Source organism: Calonectris borealis, chromosome 5 (genome assembly GCF_964195595.1).
Source record: "Calonectris borealis chromosome 5, bCalBor7.hap1.2, whole genome shotgun sequence".
Taxonomy (NCBI): Eukaryota; Metazoa; Chordata; class Aves; order Procellariiformes; family Procellariidae; genus Calonectris; species Calonectris borealis.
Window position 1 is genome coordinate 7,897,170 of NC_134316.1, and position 25,034 is coordinate 7,922,203.

General features: G+C 47.7%; 1 protein-coding gene across 1 annotated transcript in view; it reads left to right on the forward strand.

The window, feature by feature from the left end:
* The first annotated feature begins 1,184 nt into the window (after nucleotides 1-1,184).
* The window catches only part of LOC142082649 (synaptotagmin-16-like), a 50,333-nt gene continuing 26,483 nt past the window's right edge, over nucleotides 1,185-25,034 (forward strand). The window contains exons 1-4 of the mRNA XM_075150882.1: nucleotides 1,185-1,396; nucleotides 6,733-6,916; nucleotides 9,964-10,039; nucleotides 10,496-10,747. The gene's annotated coding sequence lies outside the window, so the exon portion shown is untranslated. The remainder of the gene's footprint in view (nucleotides 1,397-6,732; nucleotides 6,917-9,963; nucleotides 10,040-10,495; nucleotides 10,748-25,034) is intronic.

Below are 25,034 nucleotides of genomic sequence, written 5' to 3' on the forward strand. Positions count from 1 at the left end.
GGGGGATCATCAGATATACAGACTTATGTGAGTAGTAATGGAGAGGTGGGCAGGGAGTGCTTGTTCACTGCGTCACAAGCCTGAGGGGTATCAAAGGGAGCCAGCTTCAGGAGGAACAGAAGGAGCTAGACCTTCTTGCAGTGGGTGGTAGATCTGCAGAGATCTCTTCTGAAGGGTGTGTTGGGCATAAAAAGTTTACCTGGGTTAAATGCGAGGCTGGTTAAGTACCTGGAAGAAAACAAGCCATGTCAGGCTCAAAAATCCTTAGAAATGAACAGGGTTGGAGGTGGGAAGGCTACTCAGGAGAAGGCTCATGTGGGTATCCCGCTCTTGCTCTTTCCTCGGCATCCACTTACGGCTGTGGTTGGAGAGCAGGCTGCCTGGGGGAGAGGGGTCCTGGCAGGGAAGAAAGGCTGCTGGTACGTTCTCATCTTGTGCTGAAGCTTTTGCCGTAGGTTTTGATTTACATCTCTGATCTCCACCAGACCTTCACCTAATTGAGTAGATTGACCCTGGCTCTTACACAGCAGGCAATTAATCAAAGACTGAATAATCGGCTCTCTCAATGGCTGGCACCTTGCAGAAAGGCTGGGAATCACTTACGTGCCACCTCTGCAAACCAGTTTTATGCTCCAAGATTTATAACCAGTTAATTCTATTGAATTCTGTGGATTTACTGTAAACTTTAATTATTACAAGCTCTGAAATGTAATGTAAAGTTACTTTACTTAGCTACCTTAAGTGGGAATTTAAAAACTAAGTTCTGTATATGCTTTAACTAATTACACTCAGTAGTTTTACCACGCTATTAAAATGTAGCTGAAATTTGTCTTCTCTCCCTGAAATTAAACACCTTGAGAACTGGGTGGCTGAGCAATAGAGTCTAAACTTATTCTTTATGGTTTAAAAGTAGTTTTATTCAGTGGTCTTAATTTTCATCTAAATCACTTCCTAAATTAATGTTTGACACTGCTGAAATCTAGAACTTGACTTTTGAGCTAAGGTTCTCATTTACCAAGCTGCAGTAGCTAATAATCACTCAGTGATGTTAACTGCCATCTATTAGGAGTTTTAAATTGAAGATGCACTGTGAAATAAGATAAAATTAAACAAAGCAGAATAAATGTATACAAACACAATCTTCCCGCACAGCCAAACTCATTTATGTTAGTGCGGTCTATGCCACGGCTGAAGCAAAGGGCAGCGAAGGGATTCGGTTGGAGCCTGTGGCACTGTCCTGAGGGGAGCAAGCCACTGCTGACATCCTCATCTAGAATGACATGAGGGGTGATTTTTATTCTTTTTTTTTTTTTCCTTTTTTTCAGCCAGGCCTATGTAGGAGCTGCCGGGTGGTCCTCTGAGCCCCCTTCTAACTTCATTTTTCTGCAGTAAGGGGGTAAGCAGACTGTACTTTTCTTGTTCTGTTGATGCTGAGTTTTGCTGCGACACTCTAGAAAATCACATCTTTCTCTTTCTGGTGACAAATGTTCAAATCTCTGATTTACCAGAGTTAATACACTTAATTAAATCAACTAAATTGCCATGGGCAATTATGTACCACAGTCTATGTACCACATACACTTAATGTACCACAACTTTCTTCTGGTTCATCTTCTCACTACCCTGAACCCTGGATGTCCTCCACTGACTTTTTCCATTGCTTCCCAGAACTTATTGACAAGTGGAGCCCAGACACACTCATCTCTGCTATGTTGTTTATGATCCTTCGTGCCTGTATTGTAGAAGCTGCCTTTGCTTGGCTTTCTCTTAATGACTTTTGTGTCCTTTTTGTCACTGCTGTGACCTAAAGCATGTTGCTGTCACTGAAAGCACAATCTTTTTTTGCCCTCCAGTCAAATCCTGGGCTGGACTACCCTTGCAACCGTGTCTTTACTGATGGCAAATCACTCCTGTACGTTTTGCCTGCACTGTTAGTCTCGTGGCTATCTTTTCACTGTTTGATTTTCTTTTCATTGCTGGTAGATAGCTATATTGCATTCAAGTGGAGTGACTTTCCACAGACTTAGGAAGCATAGTTCATCTGTTTAAAGTGTGGATTCCCTGTGTGTTCTGGGGCATGGGCATTCCCCAATGCATCTGAGTTTCTCTTCAGAGTTACTGAAAGTTTTTGAGGACCATTGTTTTGATATCCGTTGTTAAAGTATTCAGTTTTTCCCCCTTCCTATTTACATTCAGACAAATCTTTGTTTTGGAGCACGGCTGGGAATTAGATTGCAGTGTTTGTACGTGGCAAATGTTTGAATTAGCTAAAGCTGCTCTGGAGGCATAGAATCATAGAATCATAGAATCATACAGGTTGGAAAAGACCTCTAAGATCATCGAGTCCAACCGTCAACCCAACACACCATGCCCACTACACCATGTCCCTAAGGGCCTCATCTACACGTCTTTTAAATACCTCCAGGGATGGTGACTCCACCACTTCCCTGGGCAGCCTGTTCCAAGGCCTGACCACTCTTTCAGTAAAGAAATTTTTCCTAATGTTCAATCTAAACCTCCCTTGGCACAACTTGAGGCCATTTCCTCTTGTCCTATCGCTAGTTACTTGGGAGAAGAGACCAACACCCACCTCGCTACACCCTCCTTTCAGGTAGTTGTAGAGTGCGATGAGGTCTCCCCTCAGCCTCCTCTTCTCCAGGCTAAACAACCCCAGTTCCCTCAGCCGCTCCTCATAAGACTTGTGCTCCAGGCCCTTCACCAGCTTCGTTGCCCTCCTCTGGACGCGCTCCAGCACCTCCATGTCCTTCTTGTAGTGAGGGGCCCAAAACTGGACACAGTATTCGAGGTGCGGCCTCACCAGTGCCGAGTACAGGGGCACGATCACCTCCCTATTCCTGCTGGCCACACTATTTCTGATACAGGCCAGGATGCCGTTGGCCTTCTTGGCCACCTGAGCACACTGCCGGCTCATGTTCAGCCGGCTGTCAACCAGTACCCCCAGGTCCTTTTCCTCTGGGCAGCTTTCCAGCCACTCTTCCCCAAGCCTGTAGCGTTGCCTGGGGTTGTTGTGGCCGAAGTGCAGGACCCGGCACTTGGCCTTGTTGAATCTCATACAGTTGGCCTCGGCCCATCGATCCAGCCTGTCCAGGTCCCTCTGCAGAGCCTTCCTACCCTCCAGCAGATCAACACTCCCACCCAACTTGGTGTCGTCTGCAAACTTACTGAGGGAGCACTCGATCCCCTCGTCCAGATCATTGATGAAGATATTGAACAGGACCGGCCCCAAAACTGAGCCCTGGGGAACACCGCTCGTGACCGGCCGCCAACTGGATTTAACTCCGTTCACCACAACTCTCTGGGCTCGGCCGTCCAGCCAGTTTTTTACCCAGCGAAGAGTGTACCTGTCTAGGCCGTGAGCCGCCAGCTTCTCTAGGAGAATGCTGTGGGAGACAGTGTCAAAGGCCTTACTGAAGTCCAAGTAGACCACATCCACTGCCTTTCCCTCGTCCACTAGGCGGGTCACCTGGTCATAGAAGGAGATCAGGTTGGTCAAGCAGGACCTGCCTTCCATGAACCCGTGCTGGCTGGGCCTGATCCCCTGGTTGTCCCGGACATGGCTCGTGAGCACACTCAAAACCAACCGCTCCATGATCTTCCCCGGCACCGAGGTCAGGCTGACCGGCCTGTAGTTCCCCGGATCCTCCTTCCGGCCCTTCTTGTAGATGGGAGTCACATTGGCGAGCCTCCAGTCGTCCGGGACTTCCCCAGTTAACCAGGACTGCTGGTAAATGATGGAGAGCGGCTCGGCAAGCTCCTCCGCCAGCTCCCTCAGAACCCTCGGGTGGATCCCATCCGGCCCCATAGACTTGTGAACATCCAGGTGGCATAGCAGGTCATGAACTTCATCCTCTTGAATTATGGGGGGTTTATCCTGCTCGTCGTCCCTGTCTTCCAGCTCAGGGGGCTGAGTACCCTGAGGATAACCATTCTGACTACTAAAGACTGAGGCAAAGAAGGCGTTGAGTACCTCAGCCTTTTCCTCATCCTTGGTGGCAACGTTCCCCCCCGCATCCAATAGAGGATGGAGATTCTCCTTGGCTCTCCTTTTGTCATTAACATACTTATAAAAGCATTTTTTGTTGTCTCTCACGACAGTGGCCAGGTTGAGTTCTAGCTGGGCTTTTGCCTTTCTAATTTCCTCTCTGCACGACCTAACGCGATCCCTGTACTCTTCCTGAGTTGCCTGACCCTTCCTCCACAAGTGATAAACTCTCCTTTTTTCCCTGAGTCCCAGCCAGAGCTCCCCGTTCAGCCAGGCCGGTCGCCTTCCCCGCCCGTACTTCTTGCGGCACATGGGGACAGCCCGCTCCTGCGCCTTTAAGACTTCCTTCTTGAAGAACGTCCAGCCTTCCTGGACCCCTTTGCCCTTCAGGACCGTCTCCCAAGGGATCCTCTCGACCAGTGTCCTGAGCAGGCCAAAGTCCGCCCGCCGGAAGTCCATGGTAGCGGTTTTGCTGGCCCCCCTCTTTACTTCACCAAGTATCGAGAATTCTACCATTTCATGGTCGCTAAGCCCAAGCCGACCTCCGACCACCACATCTCCCACCAGCCCTTCTCTGTTCGTGAACAGCAGGTCAAGCGAGGCACCTCCCCTGGTGGGCTCGCTTACCAGCTGCGTCAGGAAGTTATCCTCCACACACTCCAGGAACCTCCTCGACTGTTTCCTCTCTGCCGTGTGGTATTTCCAGCAGACATCCGGAAAGTTGAAGTCCCCCACAAGAACAAGGGCTAGCGACTGGGAGACTTCTGCCAGCCTCTGGTAGAATATTTCGTCTGCCTCCTCTTCCTGGCCAGGTGGTCTATAACAGACCCCCAGCAGGATATCTGCCTTGTTGGCCTTCCCCCTCATCCTTACCCACAAGCACTCGACCTCGTCATCACTATCATTGAGCTCTAGACAGTCGAAGCATTCCCTAACATACAGGGCTACTCCACCGCCTCTCCTTCCTCGCCTGTTCCTTCTGAAAAGCTTATAGCCGTCCATTGCAGCACTCCAATCGTGCGACTCATCCCACCACGTTTCCGTGATGGCGACTAAGTCATAGCTACCCCGCTGCACAATGGCTTCCAGCTCCTCCTGTTTGCCGCCCATGCTGCGTGCATTGGTATAGATGCACTTGAGCTGGGCTGCCGATTTCTCCCCCGACAATGGCGTGCCGCCCCTAGGCTCTTCTCTAGAGAGCCTGGTTTTATCCCCGTCCCCCTTCAAATCTAGTTTAAAGCCCTCTCGATGAGCCCGGCCAACTCACACGCGAGAATCCTTTTCCCCCTGCGAGACAGCTGAACTCCGTCCGTCGCCAGCAGGCCCGGTGCCATGTAAACCTCCCCGTGGTCAAAGAAGCCAAAATTCTGTTGATGGCACCAGCCCCTGAGCCACGTGTTGATCCGATGAGTTTTCCTGTTCCTTTCGGTGTTCCGCCCCGCCACTAAAGGGATCGAGGAAAAAACTACCTGTGCTCCCGATCCTCCTACCAGTCGCCCCAGCGCCCTGAAGTCCCTTTTGATCCCTTCGGGACTTCTCCCTGCAACCTCCTCACTGCCAGCCTGTATAACCAGTAGCGGGTAGTAATCGGAGGCCTGCACGAGACTAGGGAGTTTCCTAGTAATGTCCTTCACCCGGGCCCCAGGGAGGCAGCAGACTTCCCTGTGGGATGGGTCCGGCCGACAAATTGGGCCCTCGGTCCCCCTCAGAAGGGAATCACCAATGACAATTACCCTCCTTTTTTTCTTAGCGGAGGCAGTCGTAATTTGTGGGGCTGGCTGCCTCTCCTCGGGCAACCCCCTGGATGGGCCTTCATCTTCGTCCTCGTTCGTCTGGCCCTCAAGTTCCAGAGCCCCGTATCTGTTGTGTAGGGGCAGCTGGGAAGGTTGAGGCGAGGAAGGCCGGCCGGGGGTTCGCCTGGCGCCCCGAGCAGGGACCTGTGTCCATTCCCCTCCGTCGCCTGGGTCTCCTCCTTCTGCCTGGTGGCATCTTCTTCTTATTTGGCAGTGTTCTCAATCAGTGCACGTGTTGCTGTTTGCCTTTTTTTTTTTTTTTTTACTTCCTGGGGTATTTGGTTCTGTCTCCCTCATCTCTGTCAAGCGAGCTGTTAGGGTGGGTATTTTCCTCTCTGCCTCTCATATCACTTTCCATGGTAGAGTGGTTGCTATTGCCTGTATTCCAGGTCTGTTGGTCTCATCTGGCCAGCTACATTGCTTTAGCCTATGTGCTGACTTGGTATTTGCGTTCTTGTTTTGGTTCCTTCCCTGGACAGAGCCATTGCCTGCGGCTCTCTGCTTGCATTTTTGGAGATTTAGATCTGCTCTTCACCATACTCTTGCTTGCAAGCTGGACTTGTGTAACCTACAAGCTCTCTATTCAGTTTGATGTTTCCAAACTCGTATGTGGATTCAGTTGCAAGGTGAAGAATACTGATCATCTGTTTCTTGATTTCTGATCAAAACCTGCCGTTTTTCTGGGAAATTCCAGCCTCCCTTCATCTCATCTGCAATTGTAATGGTTTTGGTTGTATTTCTGGCAACACTCTCTTTCAATACTGGAATATTATTTTTAAAAAACCCCACCCACCTTTAACTAGAAAAAGAAAATCCTTGCCATTGTTTTTCAGGTCTCTAAATAGACTTGAACCACCCTTGTGTACATAGACTTTTTCTTTGGAAATCCACTTCTCGTGGAGTTTGAGTTGGCCTGTCTGCTTGCTTTGTTTCTAGGGGTTGATTTGCCTGCCAGCTTGTCTTTGCTGGGCATTCCACCAGCGCTGTTCCAGGCTTTCCTTCCTCCCATTTTCACTGTCACAGTAGAAGAAATCTGGGTTGCAACACAGACCAGAGACCCTGGGGTTCCCCTGAAACTTCCACAAATTTCTGTGAACTGGACCACTCAGATCCACTTCAGGTACTATTAAATTAGTGGGAAACTTTTTCACTGGAATAAGTGAGCCCCGGAGTCCAAGCTTGGGGTAGCAGTCAGGATTGGATCTGAAAACCCATCTGTGAAGTGTGGAGGTGCGCAGGATTGTAGTGAGCCTGGCCATTAAGCAGCACATGCTGGAACAGCCATAGGGAAACTGTTTGATCAAATTACTGCTGACTTAATAATCTAAACAGACACAATTTCTCTCTTTGCATACTTTGGCAAACCAGGTCAGATTTCTCTACTACAGGCTTAGTGAGTGCGTGGATTTTGTGGAGATTTTGGAGTATAGGTGAAGCTAACCCTTTTGCAGGTCATGGCTTACAGCCTCCTTTCAGTTAGTTTTCAAGAGTGGTTTCAGGTAAACAAGGCCATGCATTTGGTCTGTGTGACTTCATAGAAATTTTTGTGAGGAAATGCTGTGGAGGAAATGTGTGGAAAGACACGTGTTTAATTGAAACACTGCTTCTGCTAAGAGAGTTTCCTCCTCCTGAGTTTGGAACCTTGTCATCTATACCTGTTAGCAAACAGCAGGTGAATATGACTTAGGCGGAAACGTGTTGTGTAAATATTTCTGACTTCACGCTTATCTAGCACAGGCATCTTCCTTCCAGTGCAGTCTGCTGCTGGACTCTGTTGGCCCAGAGGAGCGGAGTACCGGGCAGACACTGGGCGAGTTCAGCAGATGTGCCAGAGACGTTTCACTCGTATATTCGTACCGTGGTAAGAGGAGTGAGGAGTGTGCTGACCTGAAGTCTGTTTCATAAGGTTTTCCAGTTTTGGGGCTCTTTGCTCAGAGGCCTGACTCTGTTGTATGCAGTTCTCTCTTTTGTAGTGTATTTCAAAGGAACTAAAATAACAGTGGTGCATGTTAAATACTGGTGGAGTGTCATGGCAGGTATCCCACGGCTGCTGCTCTGCGAAGGAATGAAATCAGCCACGCCAGCGTAAAGCCTCTTTTTCTTGGCATAACTGGGCCGTGCCGGGGTTGATCTCTCGCCCAGGCCTGGGGCACTCGTGCTGTCGGGGTCCCCGTGGGTCCTTTACTCTCCAGGAAGGCGTGCGGGGACACGGGGCCTGGGCATGGGTGAGGGGCTGTGAGGGCAGCAGGGGCAGCCGGCGGCAGGAGCGGGGCTCTCGGGAGCCCTCCGGCGCCCTGGCTCCCGCCTCCTCCCAGGATTTGCAAAGCCTCCTCTCTCCCCTTCCTTCACCACTTGATAACGGGTCTGGGTCAGTGCAGGTGTTGCCCTGCGGGGTGGCTTTGCCCATAGTGAGCCAAATTAATTAATTAAAGGGAGAGATGACATTCCCTGGCTGGGAGGTGACTACCGGACACAGGCTGGCCTAGTTTTTACTCCAGGTTCGTTACGGGGTGACGTGCCTTATTATCCACGTCAGGGCAGGGGGGGGTCTAAACGACACTTGTCTCGGTTCGGCTCAGCGCGGCCAGCCGCTGCCTGTCTGGGGAGGAAGAGCATGGCGTGCGAAGGCAGCGAGGACTTTGTGTGGCTTTAAGTTAAAAAGGCAAATTCAGATCAATGAAAAAGCTCCGATTAAATACTCTCTCCCCCCCTCTCTGAGAGATGTAAGCCTGGTGCACCTTGAAAAAGAAGAATTAGAAATCAATTTATGAGGGGTTCTCTCAGAGGTGCCTTGGCAAAGGCCTTTCAGTGGAGCTTTGAAGGAGAGTGTGGCTGGCCGGGTGCTGGTTCGGCAGTGGACGCCTGAAAGGGATCTCGCTGCTCGGCCGAGCTGGAAGCACGTCGCGTTGCTGGGGGAACCGGCCGTGCCATGGCTCCCAGGTGAAAGGATGTTTGATCTTTAAAATAATGGTGTAAAGGTTTATGTGAAATACATTGTCTGGGTTTTAAAAATATCGACTTGACATTTAGTGGGACATAAAGGGAATATTTCTACAGTTTCGCTGGTGGTTGACAAATAATAATAAAAACCGGCTACATCTGAAAAGGTATTTGAATTTCTGCCAATTGTGCTCTAGCTCTTTTAGCACAACCGTTCTGGAAAAAAAAAAAAAAAACAGAAAAAGGGCAGTGTTGAGTTGACAAGGACGAGAGTTTATTCTCCTAACATTATTGTGGCATTACTTCTGGATTACTTTTTCCATTGCAACTTTATAAATGACAAATTCAAGAATAAAGTTTAGAGTAAGAACTTAATGTGGGAGAGCAAGGAAAGCAGCCGAGTGCATAGGAGTCAGAGTGCAAGACTTAAATGGTCTCCCATTTTCCTTCGTAAATATGACAGTCCTGATGAATTCTGGAGAAATGTGAGTAAAAGTGAATAAATATCATATTACCACAAAAAAGATGTTAGGGGCTACAGTGAAAGTTATGAAGAGAAGAGTTCAAAAGTAAGGGAAGAAGTTTGGAGTAAGCGACTTCTCTGGTGCAACGCTGACTCAGTGGCACAGATGGAGGATGGTTTTCCTGGGTGCTGGGTAAGCTGTGTTGAACCTGAGACTTTCCTCTCTCTTTGGCAACTCATTTCACCGCCTCCCTTCTGGAGCTGCTACTTGGACATTTATTTTCAATCATGCAGCATTGGGACTAAGTGTATGTACAGGGAAGGAGGCACCCACTGACCTGTGTGCTGAACTGCCCCGGCCCCTTCCTGGTAGCCCGTCTCTGCAAATCTTCAAGGGATCAGTGCTCGCTTCTAAATTAGCAGGGAAATTTCCCACTGGCTTAGCAGATGAAGCAAGTCTCCTGGCCAATGGATGAAACTTGCTCAATCAGTTGGCTTCAGTGACTAATCTGACATAACTAGATTTTGTGTTTCCCTTGTTGCTCTGCTGCGCCCTTGCATATTTTTAGCCCAGTGCCACCGCTGCCACCGCCTGCTCTGGGACCTAGTGCGGCTGATCAACATGATCGCTCAGCCATGCCTGATGTTGGCATCACAGAGATGGGGAGATGCTGTGAGTCTGGAAAGAGCCCTGCTGAAAGGCACGTGTTCCCAGCAGCGGCCTTTCACCAGGGCTCTGCCCATCCTGTGCCTTTTGCCTGCAGCCATCACACAGCCCAGGGAACCAGACACTCTCTTCAGTTGCCCAATCCATGGGGAATCTGGTGCAGCAAGACTCATGTAAGTCAAGGGGCTTGATGCCTGCTCAATAAGGACTTTTTTCCCCCTCTTGACCTCTTTCTAAGTAGCTTTTATTTTGAAGATGCCAGTCGTGACTACTCTTCAGGGATCTGCCAGGCAGCAGCTTTTATAAACAAGATCATCAGAATGCCTTTTTTTGGGGGGGGGGGAAGAGAGTTGTATTAGGAACACCTGCAGAAAATTGCCTCAGGGAGCAGTTTACCTTAGAGAGGCAAGATATTGCTGATAGCTGATTAGAGCCAACTTACAAATTGCTGCAAGCAATGGGGCCAAGAGCCCTTTCGGTTATGAGCAGCCGGGTCTGAAAGCTCCTACTGAGTGGGGAGTGTACTCCTCTCCTTCCCCCTATTTTCTGTCCCCCTTCCCCATGCTCTCTCATGTTTTGAGCATTGTGAGTAGCTGGGTTCAGATGTGTGACTTTTTTTTTTTTTACAGCCTTTCCATGCTGTTTTTAAAGGAGCACCAGATATTCTAGAAGCCGGAAACAAAATTTTGCACTAATTAATAAATTGCTGGGAAGAGCTCCAGTTTCACTGCAGAGAGACCTTTTGCAGGCAGAGACAGTGGGGATGGATTTGCCCTGAATGCTGGGGAAAAGTAACCCTTCTTCTACTGGGAATCAAATCGACATCCAAAATGCACATTCAAAGCAGCATTTGTGTGGATAGTGAAAACAGTGATCTCGCAGTAAGTATCACAGAGCCTTCCTTAAAATATACACTAAGGTTTAAAAAAAAACAAAAACAAGAAACAAAACAGGAGTTGAAGTCCATTCTATATGTTTTTTTGTTTGGTTTGTTTTGTTGGGGTTTTTTTTTCAGTGAAATGTGACTTTATAAGAGACGATCTCCAAGATGAAACCTCCAACTGTCCGTGGGTGTGTAGTAGGTATATGACCTGGTATGCATTAGAATTGGTGCTTTTGCTCCAAGAACAGTTTTTACCTCTGTGTATACAAATCCCATCAGCAAGCACAGAGCCGCTAGTGCAGCTTTGCTCTTCCAGCCTGGGAGCCCACAGCGATGGAGCAGGGCCTGGCCGGAGGGTGGGCAGAGCCGTTCGGGGAAGTAATGACTGGCTGAGGCCTGGCAAGTGCAAGGGGTAGGCTGCTCCCTGGAGAGGAAACATTTTGTTTTAGATTGAATGCCCGCTGTGATCCTTACTTTGCTTTTTCACTGCAAATCTGTGGGAATCCAGGATGGAAAATCATAGAATCATAAAGGTTGGAAAAGACCTCTAAGATCATCAAGTCCAACCGTCAACCCAACACCACCATACCCACTACACCATGTCCCTAAGCGCCTCATCTACACGTCTTTTAAATACTTACAAGAATGGTGGCTCAACCACTTCCCCGGGCACCCTGTTCCAAGGCCTGACCACTCTTTCAGTAAAGAAATTTTTCCTAATGTCCAATCTAAACCTCCCTTGGCACAACTTGAGGCCGTTTCCTCTCGTCCTGTCGCCAGTTACTTGGCAGAAGAGACCAACACCCACCTCGCTACAACCTCCTTTCAGGTAGCTGTAGAGCGCGATGAGGTCTCCCCTCAGCCTCCTCTTCTCCAGGCTAAACAACCCCAGTTCCCTCAGCCGCTCCTCACAAGACTTGTGCTCCAGGCCCTTCACCAGCTTCGTTGCCCTTCTCTGGACACGCTCCAGCACCTCCATGTCCTTCTTGTAGTGAGGGGCCCAAAACTGAACACAGTATTCGAGGTGCGGCCTCACCAGTGCCGAGTACAGGGGCACGATCACCTCCCTGCTCCTGCTGGCCACACTATTTCTGATACAGGCCAGGATGCCGTTGGCCTTCTTGGCCACCTGGGCACACTGCTGGCTCATGTTCATCCGGCTGTCAACCAGCACCCCCAGGTCCTTTTCCTCTGGGCAGCTTTCCAGCCACTCTTCCCCAAGCCTGTAGCGTTGCATGGGGTTGTTGTGGCCGAAGTGCAGGACCCGGCCCTTGGCCTTGTTGAACCTCATACAGTTGGCCTCGGCCCATCGATCCAGCCTGTGGTACATTTCTAAAGGTACATTTCTAAAGTGAATCCAAAATATTTATGACCAGAGTGTGAATTTAAGCTGAGTAATAAATTATATCTCTGTACAGGAGAGAAAAATCACTTACAATTTCATGATAAATGAATGGCAGATTTTTTTTAGGCAAATTTGTCAGCAAGATAATTGTTTGAATAAAGACCTAGAACTCATAAGGTGAGAGCAGTAGGAAAGTTACAGGTGAGGCAATAGTTTTTAAGCAAACCTGTTGAAAGTGGCATAGGCTGCTTTATCTCTTGTTTCTCTGGCTAGCATTCCTTTGGTGGCTGTCACATGTTTACCAACCAGCAGCCTTCCTTCTTCCTTGGGACATTAAATCAACAAGCACATACAGAGAAAAGAGCACGAGTACTACTCCTGTTTTTGAAACTCAGGACTGTGCTTCTCTTCAGCTTTGCCCAGCTTGTGTAAACACCGCAGATCCCAAGGATTTAGCTTTCTTCCCAGGAAGAAAGCTTTGAAATGTGTTATTTGTGAGAAAAGTGTTCTTGGGAAATTTCATTGCTGGTTTGACTTGTTTTGCTGCTTTATGTAAGTGCGATTAGGTAAGTCTCATGTTTTGAATAATTTGTGGCTATTTCTTGGTGAGAAGATAGCTTTCCTAGTTTGTTACTTTGGTGACAATTACAGTTTGAAAAGCAAATCCTGTGTTACCAACACTTATTACTTTGGATTTGCATGCTGCTTTGGTTTTCTTGAAATACAAAGGTCCTGGAAATCGCAAGTAATGAAATAGGAGGTAGCCTTTTCTTCTGTTTTTGCTTTGACATTATGCTGTTTCCTGCTGTCATTTCAGATTTTACTGTAAAGCAGTAGTAAGACCATAATCCTAGATCCATAATGAGTAACACAAGTGCAGAGTATTTGCATTCCTGTTAAGCAGAGGGCACATCTGATCACTGTGCAGGGGAAGCCATGGATACTCGCAGGTATTTGTGACTGAGGTAGGTTAAAAAAGGACCTAAATGTAGCATGATGGCTGTGGGAGAAAACAGCTGAAGAGATCCAATTAAAGTAGTAAGTAGACTCCATAGCTTTGCTCAGTGTGTCTGAAAACGTACAAGGGACATGCTGCACTTTATTCTTGTGGTCCTTTATGTCAAGTGTTTTGCAGAATGTGTGTGTGGATGTTTGCTCACGTGGGCTGGACTGGAGCATCAGAACTGCAGAAGCCCTTGAAATACATGGAATCTATTTTAGTCTGTCTCCATTGCATCTGTTTTGGCTAACAGTTGCCTCTGTCTGCCTACCCCCTTCTCACTTTTCTTCTGGCTCTGAAGTGGCATGGCTCTCCATTTATCCCTGAGAACAGTCTGACGTCACAGCTTTTGCTTGAAAGAAACTCCGGGCGGATGCTTTGAAACTTGTTAACGCAGATTAATCCTCCAAGGCAGTGTTGTGGTCGCTTTCATCTGGAGGGGGCCCTTCTCACAGGTTTTGTAGTGCTGGGATCCTGCCTTGCACGTCGCTTTTTCAAAGGAATTATGGAGGGTGTCTTGCATCATCAACATTTGTTTTCTCTGAGATCATTCCTGCTCCCCATTAGATCGGTGACAACTCTGCTTTTGATTTCCATGCTTTTGATTTTCCATGCCCTGTAGAGACAGATATTTTGGGCATAAGTCCCAAGGTCCATCTTTCATTTAGTTTGGCTGAACTGAGATTAAGCAAGGCTGAGGAGTGCCTGGAATAGAAAGAAGGCGTGATATAAGAAAGAATAAAGTGGGACAGCACACGTAGGGAGCCAGCTGTTCTTCTGGCCATTAAAACCAGCTCTGGTTCCCTCTTCCTTATGCCTGTGGGACTTCATTGCCTTTCCCTTATCACAGAGCCCTTGGTTAGCTGAGCGATGACTTCAGTTCACGCCCTTCTCCATGCAGCCCTAGTAACAAGTTAACTGGTTTGTTATACTAACGTGGATAGAGAAATGTTCACGGTGACATAGTAGAAGGTGGCAGTACTTGCTAAGCTCTTCACTCCATTAAATACATGACTCTAGAAACCACTGGCATTTTCTTCCCCAAGCATTTGTTTTAATGGCTTTTGTTATCATTAGAACATATTTTCCCAGGGCGTAGGTCACTTGGTCGATACCAGAGGCCTAGAAATCTTCCACAATACACTCTTTCTTTGAAACCACACCCTGCTTTATGAGCAGCCTTCTTCCGCTTCAGGGCTCCCTTTTAAATACCAACAATTCCTACGTCCCGTTCCTCAAGAGCTGGAGCCTGAGCTTGGTAGCTAGCCCAGGTCCCAGGGAGCTACGTGGTGGGGCAGCATCTCCTGTGCAGATGTCTTCCATACCAGGACAAAAAACATCTAAGGGTCCCCTGCACCAATTGTGGCAATACCGTGAGTTAATCTGGCAGCAAACGTGTGGAATGAAACTCGGTGTAGGGCCTGTTTATATTCAGAGTGTGGTGGGTTAGTGTCCTCTGAGATGCAGTAAAGAATGACCCAGCAAGGGAAGGGGAGCCTGAATGCCAGGGTTGACTCTGCTGTTCAAACGCCCTGGTTCCCTTTGGCAATTGCGTGGAAAGGTCATAGTCAGGCCCATCTTAGGTGATGTAGCGCTGAGCGTTGTTAGGTGGTAATTGGTGGCTTTTCACGGACATGAATCTCATCACCACCAAACAGAATTTCTTGTCTCGGCAGCAGCACGACTGTAGGAAATTCTCCTGTCTGCTGTTCACGCCTCTTTTTGTGGCCCCTTGGTTGTGCTGAATGCCAGACTGATCTCTGTCTTTGTGGCTGGGCTTAAATGCAGGGGCTGGAAACCTTTAGTGGAGCTGGTCTTGTTTCTACTTTTAAAAAAAAAAAAAAATCAATTACTGGTTGTGCTTTCAAGGCAAAATTAGGCACCAAAGCTGCCCTTTTAGCATTGCCAATTAGAAGTTTTAGAATAAAGCAGGTGTTCTGCACTGCAGTTTGACAGCAGTCCCCCATCTAGGAACGTCGAGAAATACGCGGTTGTCCCACTTTTTCTTTTTGGTAAGCAGTTTGCCACTGCTGTTACCTGGATGTGTTTAGTGGGAGCTGAAAAAGGGACAGAGTGGATTGAGAAGGCTCAAAACATGTAGCACCAGGCTTGTAGGGAGCGTATGTTACCAATATCGGGAAATTTGTTTTTCTTTCAAAGGTCAGGGGTTGAGGCATGGACGCTGTGAGGGTCCTGCTGCCCGCAGGCAGCTCTCAGTGGGCAGCCGGTCTCCTCGCTGCCTGTCCTCTTCAGCCTGCCAGGCATGTGCTGAGTGCAGGCGTGGAGCTGCCGTGCACGTAGCAAGCACATTGTGGCCTCTTGCAGCTCCCTCGTCTTGTTTGGTAGCTGTCAGGAGATGTTGGTGGCCTACAAGGAGCCAACAAATAACGGGTCAAAGAGGAGCCAAGGCTGTGTTCGGAGGGTGCCCTGCTTTCCGCGGGCACATGGCCTGCTCTCCGCAGATGGGAAATCGTCTAAGTATTAAGAGATTTGGTTTGATTAGCTGAAATCTCCTGTTGGCAGCACATTTCCAGTCCCTGGAGCAATGGAGATCAGACAGGTTGCCAAGGCAACGCACAGCCTTCAGCGAGAGGTTTACTGCTGCATCGTCCTTGGTCAATTGATGGAGTAGGGTTTATTTAGGTCTTTGAAAAAAAAGCTACTGTCCGGCCTTTTGCTGTGGTGAGTCATTCTGCCTTGGGTCACATCGGTGGAACTAAGAACAAGGTTTTGTGGATGAGAAAAATAAGTACATGAGAGCATAAAGATCCCAATTAGATTCCTCTTTGAAGAGGTGAGAGCACTTCAGTTCTGAGGGAGACAACTTATTCTTTGTTATCCCCCCAGATAAGAGAGAAGCAGCAACTTAGATCCTCCTTTCTCCTCCCCTTTGCTCTCCCTCCCAAATGTAAAGTACTTATTTTTGTTTGGTAGAGGACTCTGTGCTCACTGTTGAATTCTTGACCCATACCAGGATCTTTCCAGTTTGACCTTCTGTCCCTGCTTCGCTTGTTGTTCTCTGCTCCCTCCTCTGTTGCAGAAGCCTTGATAAATACAGCTTATATAAGTTTTCATTTCATTACATTATTCCTCCTTTTGCATCTTGGGAGATGAAAAGCTCATCATGTCACCGCTGTGAACGCCACTGCGGCAGTGGTGGTGTGCTGAAAGTCGTCGTGTCTGTCGTTGCCTGTTCATTGATCTGGACTCAAAGTCAGGGAGTGTGGTGGGACATGGGCATCTCTCACTGTGACTGTTCCCTGGTTTTACTGAGATAACAGGGTTGCGCCCGCGGTGTGCAGAGATTTCTCTGAGATTTTGGAAGGGACCTGATGCAATGTTCTCATTTGCACGGTCAAGGAGGGAAATGCCATTTGTGCTGAGTGCAAGGCCTTGATTTGCTAAGTTAGTAAAGGTCTCTCTAAAGTAATTTTAGCGGTGATAGGACTAAGACATGCTACAAGGCTAGCAAGACCATACCTGGTGTGCTGAAGGTGGTATATGGGAGACACCATCAGAGTGCCCTTTTTGGTTTCTCTTACTGCTGAGATAAATGTGGGTTGTGCTCAGCAGTAGATACCTTGTTAGTTCAGGAAGAAATCATTGCACAAGCAAGAATTACAAAGCAGTCACTGCATGGTTTAACATGGGGAGCCAGGCTGGCATTTTCTGAACAGGCAGGTGCTCCTGTTCTCTTGTGAGCATGTACCTCAGCTGGTGTCATGTAGCATGGGGAGAAGAGAAGGAATTAAAAAATAAACCTAGACACTGCTTGCTGAGAGACAAATTCTGACCTTCTCTGTCATAAAACCAAGGCATGGCCTTTGTAGACAGGAATTTGTATGTGAGAGGAAGAAATTTAAAAGGGTGGAGGATGCTTTAAAAGTCTACATTGGCATCCTTACTTATTTACCCTTTTTGAGAGGATGGCAGCTGATAGATGTGTCACTGTGATGATGCACGGTTATCTTCTTTCCCAGTCTCAAAATACTGCATTAGTGATACCATGGCAACAAAGAAGTTGTCTTTAAGGAAAAGGAAAAAAAAAAACGAAAGCGTGACTTCAGCGTTCAAGAAAGGTGGCAGACTGACAGCTCTAGTCTTCCCTTTCTACCAGCTTTGACAAAATGTATCCGATTATGAACTCTGTATTGTACTGTGACTGAAAACAAGCCTGGGACATGATCAAAGACAAACCTACTATAGTAAGAGCGGGCTGGGAATCTTCTGAGAAAACGTGCTCTTATCGGACAATTAAATTCTGTTTAAATTATAACTTTTTCTAAGAAGTATAGCATCTTGAAAAAAGATGCTTTCCTAGACCCAAGTTGTGTCCTTATTCAGGATGGAATTCCTCTCTGAGCAGAGCGGGGTGATGGTGAGAGAAACCATCTCTCCCTTGCCGCTGCGGTAGGTTTCCTGGACGTCAGACAGTCAAAGGACATGTGGAAGGTGCAAGTTCAAGTCTGTCCTGCTTGATTCAGACTTGCATTTGAGTACATCTCTAACATGAGAGCCCTCAATAGCAGGAGGGGCTAGATAGATTTTAGGGACTAGCTTCTTTCTCTCCTTTGATCTAATCCAGATTGTGTAGATAGTTATCACTACAGCCGCCTTCTTGCTCTCCTACATCGTAGGTGAAAGCTTTGACCACCAAGTTAGTCCCCTCATTGCTTTGTGTGATGGCTGTTTTTACAATAGAAAATAGTTCCAGCATGAAAAACTGAGAATTTGAGTATACCTTGGAGATTATGGTGAGTGTTGAGATAGAGAAGAAATGACAGAGCAAAGACTTGCTTATAAGGGTTTCTCATAGATTGTGGACTAGGAAGGTAATTTTCTGCCAAGTTCTAATTTTTCTTCACTGGTCTGGAGAAGGACTGAGACAAACAGTTGTGAAGGCTGCGGTTTTCACTTTGATTATCTCAGCTGTTGGCCCAACTCTGAGAACAATCCCGGCAGGGACCGGTGGTGGTACAGGAGGTCCAAGGCTTGGATGGGTACCACAAAGTTCCTCGTGCTGTCCCTGTTAAACCTTTTCAGCCCTGACATGGAGGGGACCAGCTTTCAGTTCGTGAATGGCAATTCAAGTGCTGTGCTGCTCAAATTCTCAGTCTCCCTGGCCCTGTTAACTTCAATGAATTTTAAATACCATGCTGAATTGGAGCCTTTTCTAAGATTATTACCAAGATTGATAATTAGTCTCTGAATCACCCTTTAGAGGCCTAGGTTGTTACTTGAGTCACCTCTCTTAGACAGTGTGAATGCTCCCCTATCCATTAGGACACGCTTCTGTTCCCGTGTTTCATCCGTATTTGTGGTGTGTGTGCTTACAGGCGGAGGAATGGGGTGAGAGCCAGGACTCTTCTGGATGCAGAACATCAGGCATCACCGTTTGCAAACACTGTGTGCTTGCTCTTGACTTGAACTAGTGCTCCACAGTTGTTTGAAACAGATCCAGCAAAACTAATACTTCATCTTTTCTAATTGGAAAATGCCTTTTGTTGAAGGCAGAATATTTCACAGAACCGTATCAAAAGTCATCAGGAGCATTGTCAAGGCCAGAATGGGATTTCTGCTGCTGGGAAAACAGTGCTGCCACAGGGTCGTATATAGCAAGATATATAGCAGCCTTTGCAAGGTGGAAGATCCAGTCTCGGGGAAAGCCTTGAACTTGGGCCTCCTCGTTGCTGGCTTATGGCTCTCACATGTGAGCTGCTGGATGCTCTGAGGTTTGCCCTCCCAGTCATTTATCTACAGCACATACCCAGTGAAGTCCAGACAGCATCCTGAGAACTTGAGTCTGGGTCTGCCCTTTTTGAATGTCAGTGAGCAGGTTGAAAAAATCAGGTGTACCAGTGCTGGCCCTACTGCTGCCCGCAAAACGGGCTGCACAGTGAGCCAAGCTCGGCCTAAAGGGTAGAGGGTGCCCACCTCTAGTTGTACACCTGGGACATGGTACTGGGAAAAGGAAAATGTGGGTTTACGGGAAAATTTATCTCAGGCCTTCCATTTCTGAGGTGAGTGCCTTCACTTACTGCCACTGCCTCCGTGTCCCCTTGATGTGGCTTGATGTGGCTTCCCCTGAACTCAGTGTTGCCAGGAGGTATTGGGCACCTCTACTGGATTGTGTACCTAAGAAGAATCAAGCTTTGGGGGAAGAAATGCCAGTCCTGTGGCTTTCAGGTGACTCGAGGTGACTGAGGAGATGCCTGGAGGTCCGCAGCTGTTGCCGTGGTGTCATCTGTAGGAAGGTGCTGTAGAGGTTCTATTTGGGAGCCTCATCCTTGGGGTGAAAAGTGAGGTAATTCTAGACACTGAAGTGCCTGCCTAGATGGATGGGCTTTTTCTTGATTGTTCTTTTGGGCCTAACTTCCACTGTTTTGGGTTGTGTCTGTGCTGTGGCTCCCCTCCAGTGGAGCAGTTGTGTTAATGTTTCCCTGCTTTACAGGGTTGCTGGGGGAATAACCACATTGAAGCCTGCACGGTGTTTGGGTACTGCGGTTATGAGAGTCATAGAAGAAGGGAGATGAAGTTGCTGTAGTGTCTCTGAGACCTTTGAAATGTCATATGCCATAAGGGCATCTTAAATCTTTAAAGGTGACCTGTAAGCACATCAGCAACAGCTACGAATGGACCCACTCTTCCACCCTTGGATCAGTAAAATTTTGCAGTCAAAGTTAATAGTCAGGTCAAAAGTGTCTTTCAGTCCTTCATATTCCTTATATAAAAGGACTGGAGAGCTTCCACGTTCTTGCTATCTGTAAATCAGCACATAAAAATAAAGCGTGTGAAACTGAGCCTCGATGCAGGGCAAGTCCTCCTGCCTTGGGTGGCAATTTCACCCTTCTGCTACAGTGCTGAATGTGGTCTGGTTGCGTTTCTGATAATGTATTTGTGGATCACCTTGAGGAGAAGAGGAGGAGTTATACAACTGTTCCCTCACAGTGCTGTTAGGAAGGGTCGGGCTTTGTCTCCTTTGAAATAGATATCAGGACAGAGCTGCAATCCTGTGAAAACACACATTTATTTCTGAAGTGTTTGTGTATTGTGTGTGGTGCACATGAATAGAATTGCCACCTGTCCGAGGCTGATAACGATGATCTGGGGAGCAGTGGTCATGCGCTGCTTATTCTAGCAGTTTGCTGTATGAAGAATCGGCGCCTATAGCTTCCCTTGGTCTGAATTTATGAAATGCTGCATGCAACGAGTTCTTTTACCTTTTGTGGTGCTTTCTGAGCTTGCAGACATACGGATTCGTTAGAGGTTTTGCTATAGTGGAAACAGCGTTAGCTGTGGCTCGTGAAAACCCTTTACCTTTTTTCTGTCTTGCTCTCTCAGAAAGATCCCATTAGTTATCCTATTCCTTTAGGAATCCACATATGGCACTATTTTCCTTTATAATCTTGGCCTCAGCTTGTGAGTGGGCAAAGTGGCAAGATCCTGATACCCATGTGCTTTGGGGACTGAGTAGAGGAAGCGACTGAGAAACCTTCTTGGTGTTTCCATTGCAAGCAGGGAACTTGTCCTTGCAGTGGGGCTGTTGTCATCGTTTCACCCCACATAACTTTCCTTCAGTAGTTACTGATTATTGCCAAGTGTGGGGCTTGTTACAGACGGACTGCTGTGCTTTGTTGCGCTGTGACACTGCTGATAGGGATGCGGATATGTAGGTATGCAAGTAGGTGGAAACTTTCTAGTGCATCATAATAGTAATAATAACGTGCACTTCTACGGCCTTGCAGCTTTTGCTAGAACTTCTGCCCACGCATCAGCCTACTTGGTTCACAATGCAGTGTGCATGCTAGACAATCAGTGGTTGATAATGAAAAATGTCATGGGAACCAGCAGGAAAATCATAGCTTACTCCAAATATATAATGAAATGTAATTAGCACAGACAGTAAAACAGACAATTTATGGTTTTTTTCGTAATTAAAAAGTACCAGTAAACATTCCTTTTGCAGGAAGCTTGGTATCAAATGGAATTAAAGAGCTATTGTCTGGAATAGGATTTTATGCAAAATTTAACCCTTGCAAAACTGAATGGGTTAAGGTTTTGTTAATTGCAGACTCTCCAAGTGAATCTGTTGTGGCACTTCTTCCATTCATTCTCCTGGTCCTGGTCTGTCTGGAGGGGCCAAGTCTGCTAGCAGAATTGCGGTGAAACCTGCCACAAGCCAAATACCCAGCCAGATTCAATGAACGTGTCAGTGTGGCCAGTACTTCCCTCCTGCTCTTCCAGACAGACTCTCCCCTGAAGTCATCTTGTAGCGTGGAGGTAGCTTTGAGGGAGAGGTTGGAGCAGGAACAGCATTGTAATGTCTTGTGCTCCCCGTTTCCTCTGTCAGATATGTTCTGTTGATTTCCCTTCCATCTCTGATCTCCTCTTTCCTAGCTTAGGGCCCTACACATTGCACCTCTTGTTTGTTCTTAAGCAGTGTACGCAAAGGAGTGCATGCAGTTATGCACGCCCTCAACCTGCCAGGAGCGCAAATGCTGTTTCTTGGCTTGCGCTCTTACCTGGAGCAACAGAATGTGTGGACCCGCTGTGGCGTTGCACAAAGGTGGCTATGGCATTAATTTCTTAGCTTAAAAATGGATGGGTGAGTGGGAGAGTGTCCTGGCTGAATGGACTGTTCACGTCCCAAAGCGCGTGGTGGCCAGCTCCTTCCCCGGTCTTGGGTGCCCAGGGTTTGAACTGAAAGCTGAATGCTGCACCACTTCTCCTCTTCTTGCCCTCAGGCACAGCCTGTCATCCACTGCTGTAAGGCTGGACATTTTACTTGTGCAAGAAACTGTGACACACTCCAGCAATGCTGTAACATGAGTGATGTGTGTGCATTTCTGTTGCTCTTCCTCCTCAGCACCCTCCCAGGCCCAGACATCCCACTGCAAGCCAGAACAGAGCTCTACCCCAAATCAGTCTTGAAATAATTTCCCAGGCATAGTCTTAGCCTAGAGATTCAAGTCTGAAGAGCAAGCCTGAGGGTTCAGCTGAGGGTTGAGAGAACTAGGCCACGTGGTCAGGACCATATGCAGGTGCAGCACATTTTCCTGTTGATGATGGAGGAGCAGAGAGCCAGCATGCCTCCCATCGCAGAGGGGTATGAGCTTCCAGCTGGAGCCAGGTGCACAGACTGTAACATTTCTACCCACCTATGTAAGACAGTGCTCAGGTGCAAAAGCACAGCCCTCCCTCAGAGATGCTGTGGCCCAAACCTCTAGTATCTGGCATGGATAACTGGGGGGAGAGAAGAGGAAGCTTCTGCTTAAAGCCGTGGGACAGGATGCACAAGCTCCTTTGCCTTGTGCTGCAGCAGTCCCAGCCACCTCCTTGCAGTCGGGCAGACCTTTTTTAGGAGAGGGGCTCTGTGCTTTGCTGTGGGAGCCATCTGTGCAGGGGGTGTCAGATCCTGCCAGAGCTGTAGTGGTCCTTCTGGGGCACCTTTCCTCTTTGCTTGGTGCCTGCAGTGAAGGGAGGGATGGTGCAGGGACCTCAGCCCTTGTTGGTAGCTGTCTGATAGTCTTTGCTGTTCAGGATGTATGGGGAGGGGTCTGTGCAGTCCCTTCTTACCTGTGCTCCCAAAACCTCTGCCTCTGTGTGGACACAGTTGTTAGTGTTCAGCTTTGAAAGCTTCCTCCTAGAAGTTGCTGCTGGACCTTTTGTAAGCTCTGACAGGAGGTGCCTTTTACATCTCTGCCCCAAGGAGTAGGGGAAGCCTGAGGGGTTGCCGCAAGTCCTATGCCACTGCACTGCTACTGTCTTGTTCCTCTGTAGCTGACCAGGAAACAAGAACAGACGGGCAATAACTCTGTTGTGCCAGTCTGAGATCCTTTAGAGTAAGTGGATAGCAGCTGGTAATTTGTCTCCAAACTTTCTTTCAGAATGCCTGGTGTAGTCAAGAGTCTGCTTTTTTCCTCTGGGATTTTGCAAGGTACCGTGCAGGTCTGTTGGAGAAATGGGCACTTTGAGGATTTCTGCAGCTCGGGGTCGTGGAGCATATCTGAGCATGTGTTGGACAATTTGTGTTTAAAAATATTGGTGGCTTGCTTGTGCCCTGTCTGAGAAGGGGAAACCTTGGCATCTCCTTGGGCTCCAAGCTGAGATTTTATAAAAGGGCTTAATAAATAGTAACAGCAGCGTCCTTGCCGCCCTTCTACACCACACCTTCTGCAGTGAAATCACTCACATAGAGCCTTCAAAACATGATTGTCAGTTTGCTGCATACCTGCACCAACTTTACACACATACACATGCATGTGAGCTTGTGCACATGCACACACATGCACACACACGCATGCGAGTTTGTGCACACACGCGCATGCACGTACACACACACACACACACACTTGTGTGCTGAGATTTGGTGATCCTAAGTGTTTTATATGTAAGGTAGAGCATAATCCTTCTCCCTGCCTATACTATGCTCAAGAAAAGGAGGAGTCAGTGATGGGACCCAGCCAGGCTGTCATGTATATTCTGGGGTTATGGCTACTTTGATTTATACTCAGCTCCTTTGATTTATACTTGGCTCCAGCAGCCACTTAATGGTGACTTCAGCAGCTGAAAATAGCCAGAGTAGATGTATCACTGAGCCACTCTCACGTCCCCAGCCCTGCTCCCTGGGTTGAGGTGTGAGGGGAAGATAGGGCTGGTATGTGCCTGCCAAGTTATCCAGGGAAGCTGTGGCACCAAATTTCAGTGCTGGCAGGGAGATCTACTGTCTTCATGGACCCTGCTTAGTGCTGGTGTGGCACAAGGGGGACACAAGTAATTGCCAGAGAAGTGACTGTGCCATGCAGAAGAGAGGAATGGAAACGTAGACTTGATCTTGTTGTCATTTAAGCTGCTGTAATTCAGTGCATATTTCTGTTCCTTCCTTAGGCTGCAGTGAGCAAGGTCAGAGCCGCCTCTGGAGTTTGTGTAACCCATATTCCTCTGGGTTCAGTCCCAAACACTCGTCTGTTTTGCACATGGGCTGCTGCTGTGCATTGGTGATTTTTGTTTCCAACTAAGGCACGTTGGCTTGTATTAATGTAGGTTTTTTAATGTAGTCCTGCGGTGCACTATCAAGGCTGTAACTGGAGACGGTGTAGCTCTTCTAGCCTAAGTCTTTCGCTGAGTCAAGTCTTGTAAACTCCCGGTGGGATGTTTCACAGGCAGGGCTGGCTCTGTTTACATCCTTTCCTCCTGCTCATCTCATCTGTGAGCTGCAGCTTTGCAATCACAGGCATCCCTGGTGTGCCACTGATGCTGCTGCTGTTTCATTTCTGTGGGGTCTTTGACTTGAATTGAACAACTGAACTTCACCCCTTCCTAGTGAAGTAATTACCAGAATAACAAGCCAATTTTTTTTTTTTTTTTTTTTTTGCAGATAGCACTTACAGTTTTTGATGTGTGTGCCCTTGCCATCCACATCGGGTGATGTATGTAGTGTTTGTCCCTTGTTTTGGCATTTTGATATGTGTGAGAGAGGTGAAATGGCTTTAAAAGCTTTTTGCTGGCGCCTGTGGTTTGTTGCAGACCCAATGGTACAGGGAGAACATGATAAATTGAAATGAGACTGTTTCTCTACAGTTTGACATAGGGATGTTGACATATAGGACGAGTTCGTCAGCTGGTGCAAAACCACTGTGCTCGTTACATATGGCCAAACCTGACACCAAGGGAGCTAAACTGAATTACCTGAGCTGGAGGCTGGTCTTTTGCAGCAAAGAATGGTAATTATGTAGTACAATAATATACTTCTTACTTAAGGGTAAAGTAACAGTTGAATGAGGATCATAGGCTATACATTAACCTGGTTCTTAGTAAATGTAATGAAGTTAGTGAGTACTGTTATGGTGTAATCTGATGGTTTTAGAGAAAATACACAAACTGCAAAGGAGGTGTTGGGGTCTTTCACGCCCCGAGCTAGTCCTCCCCGCAGCCTCCCCT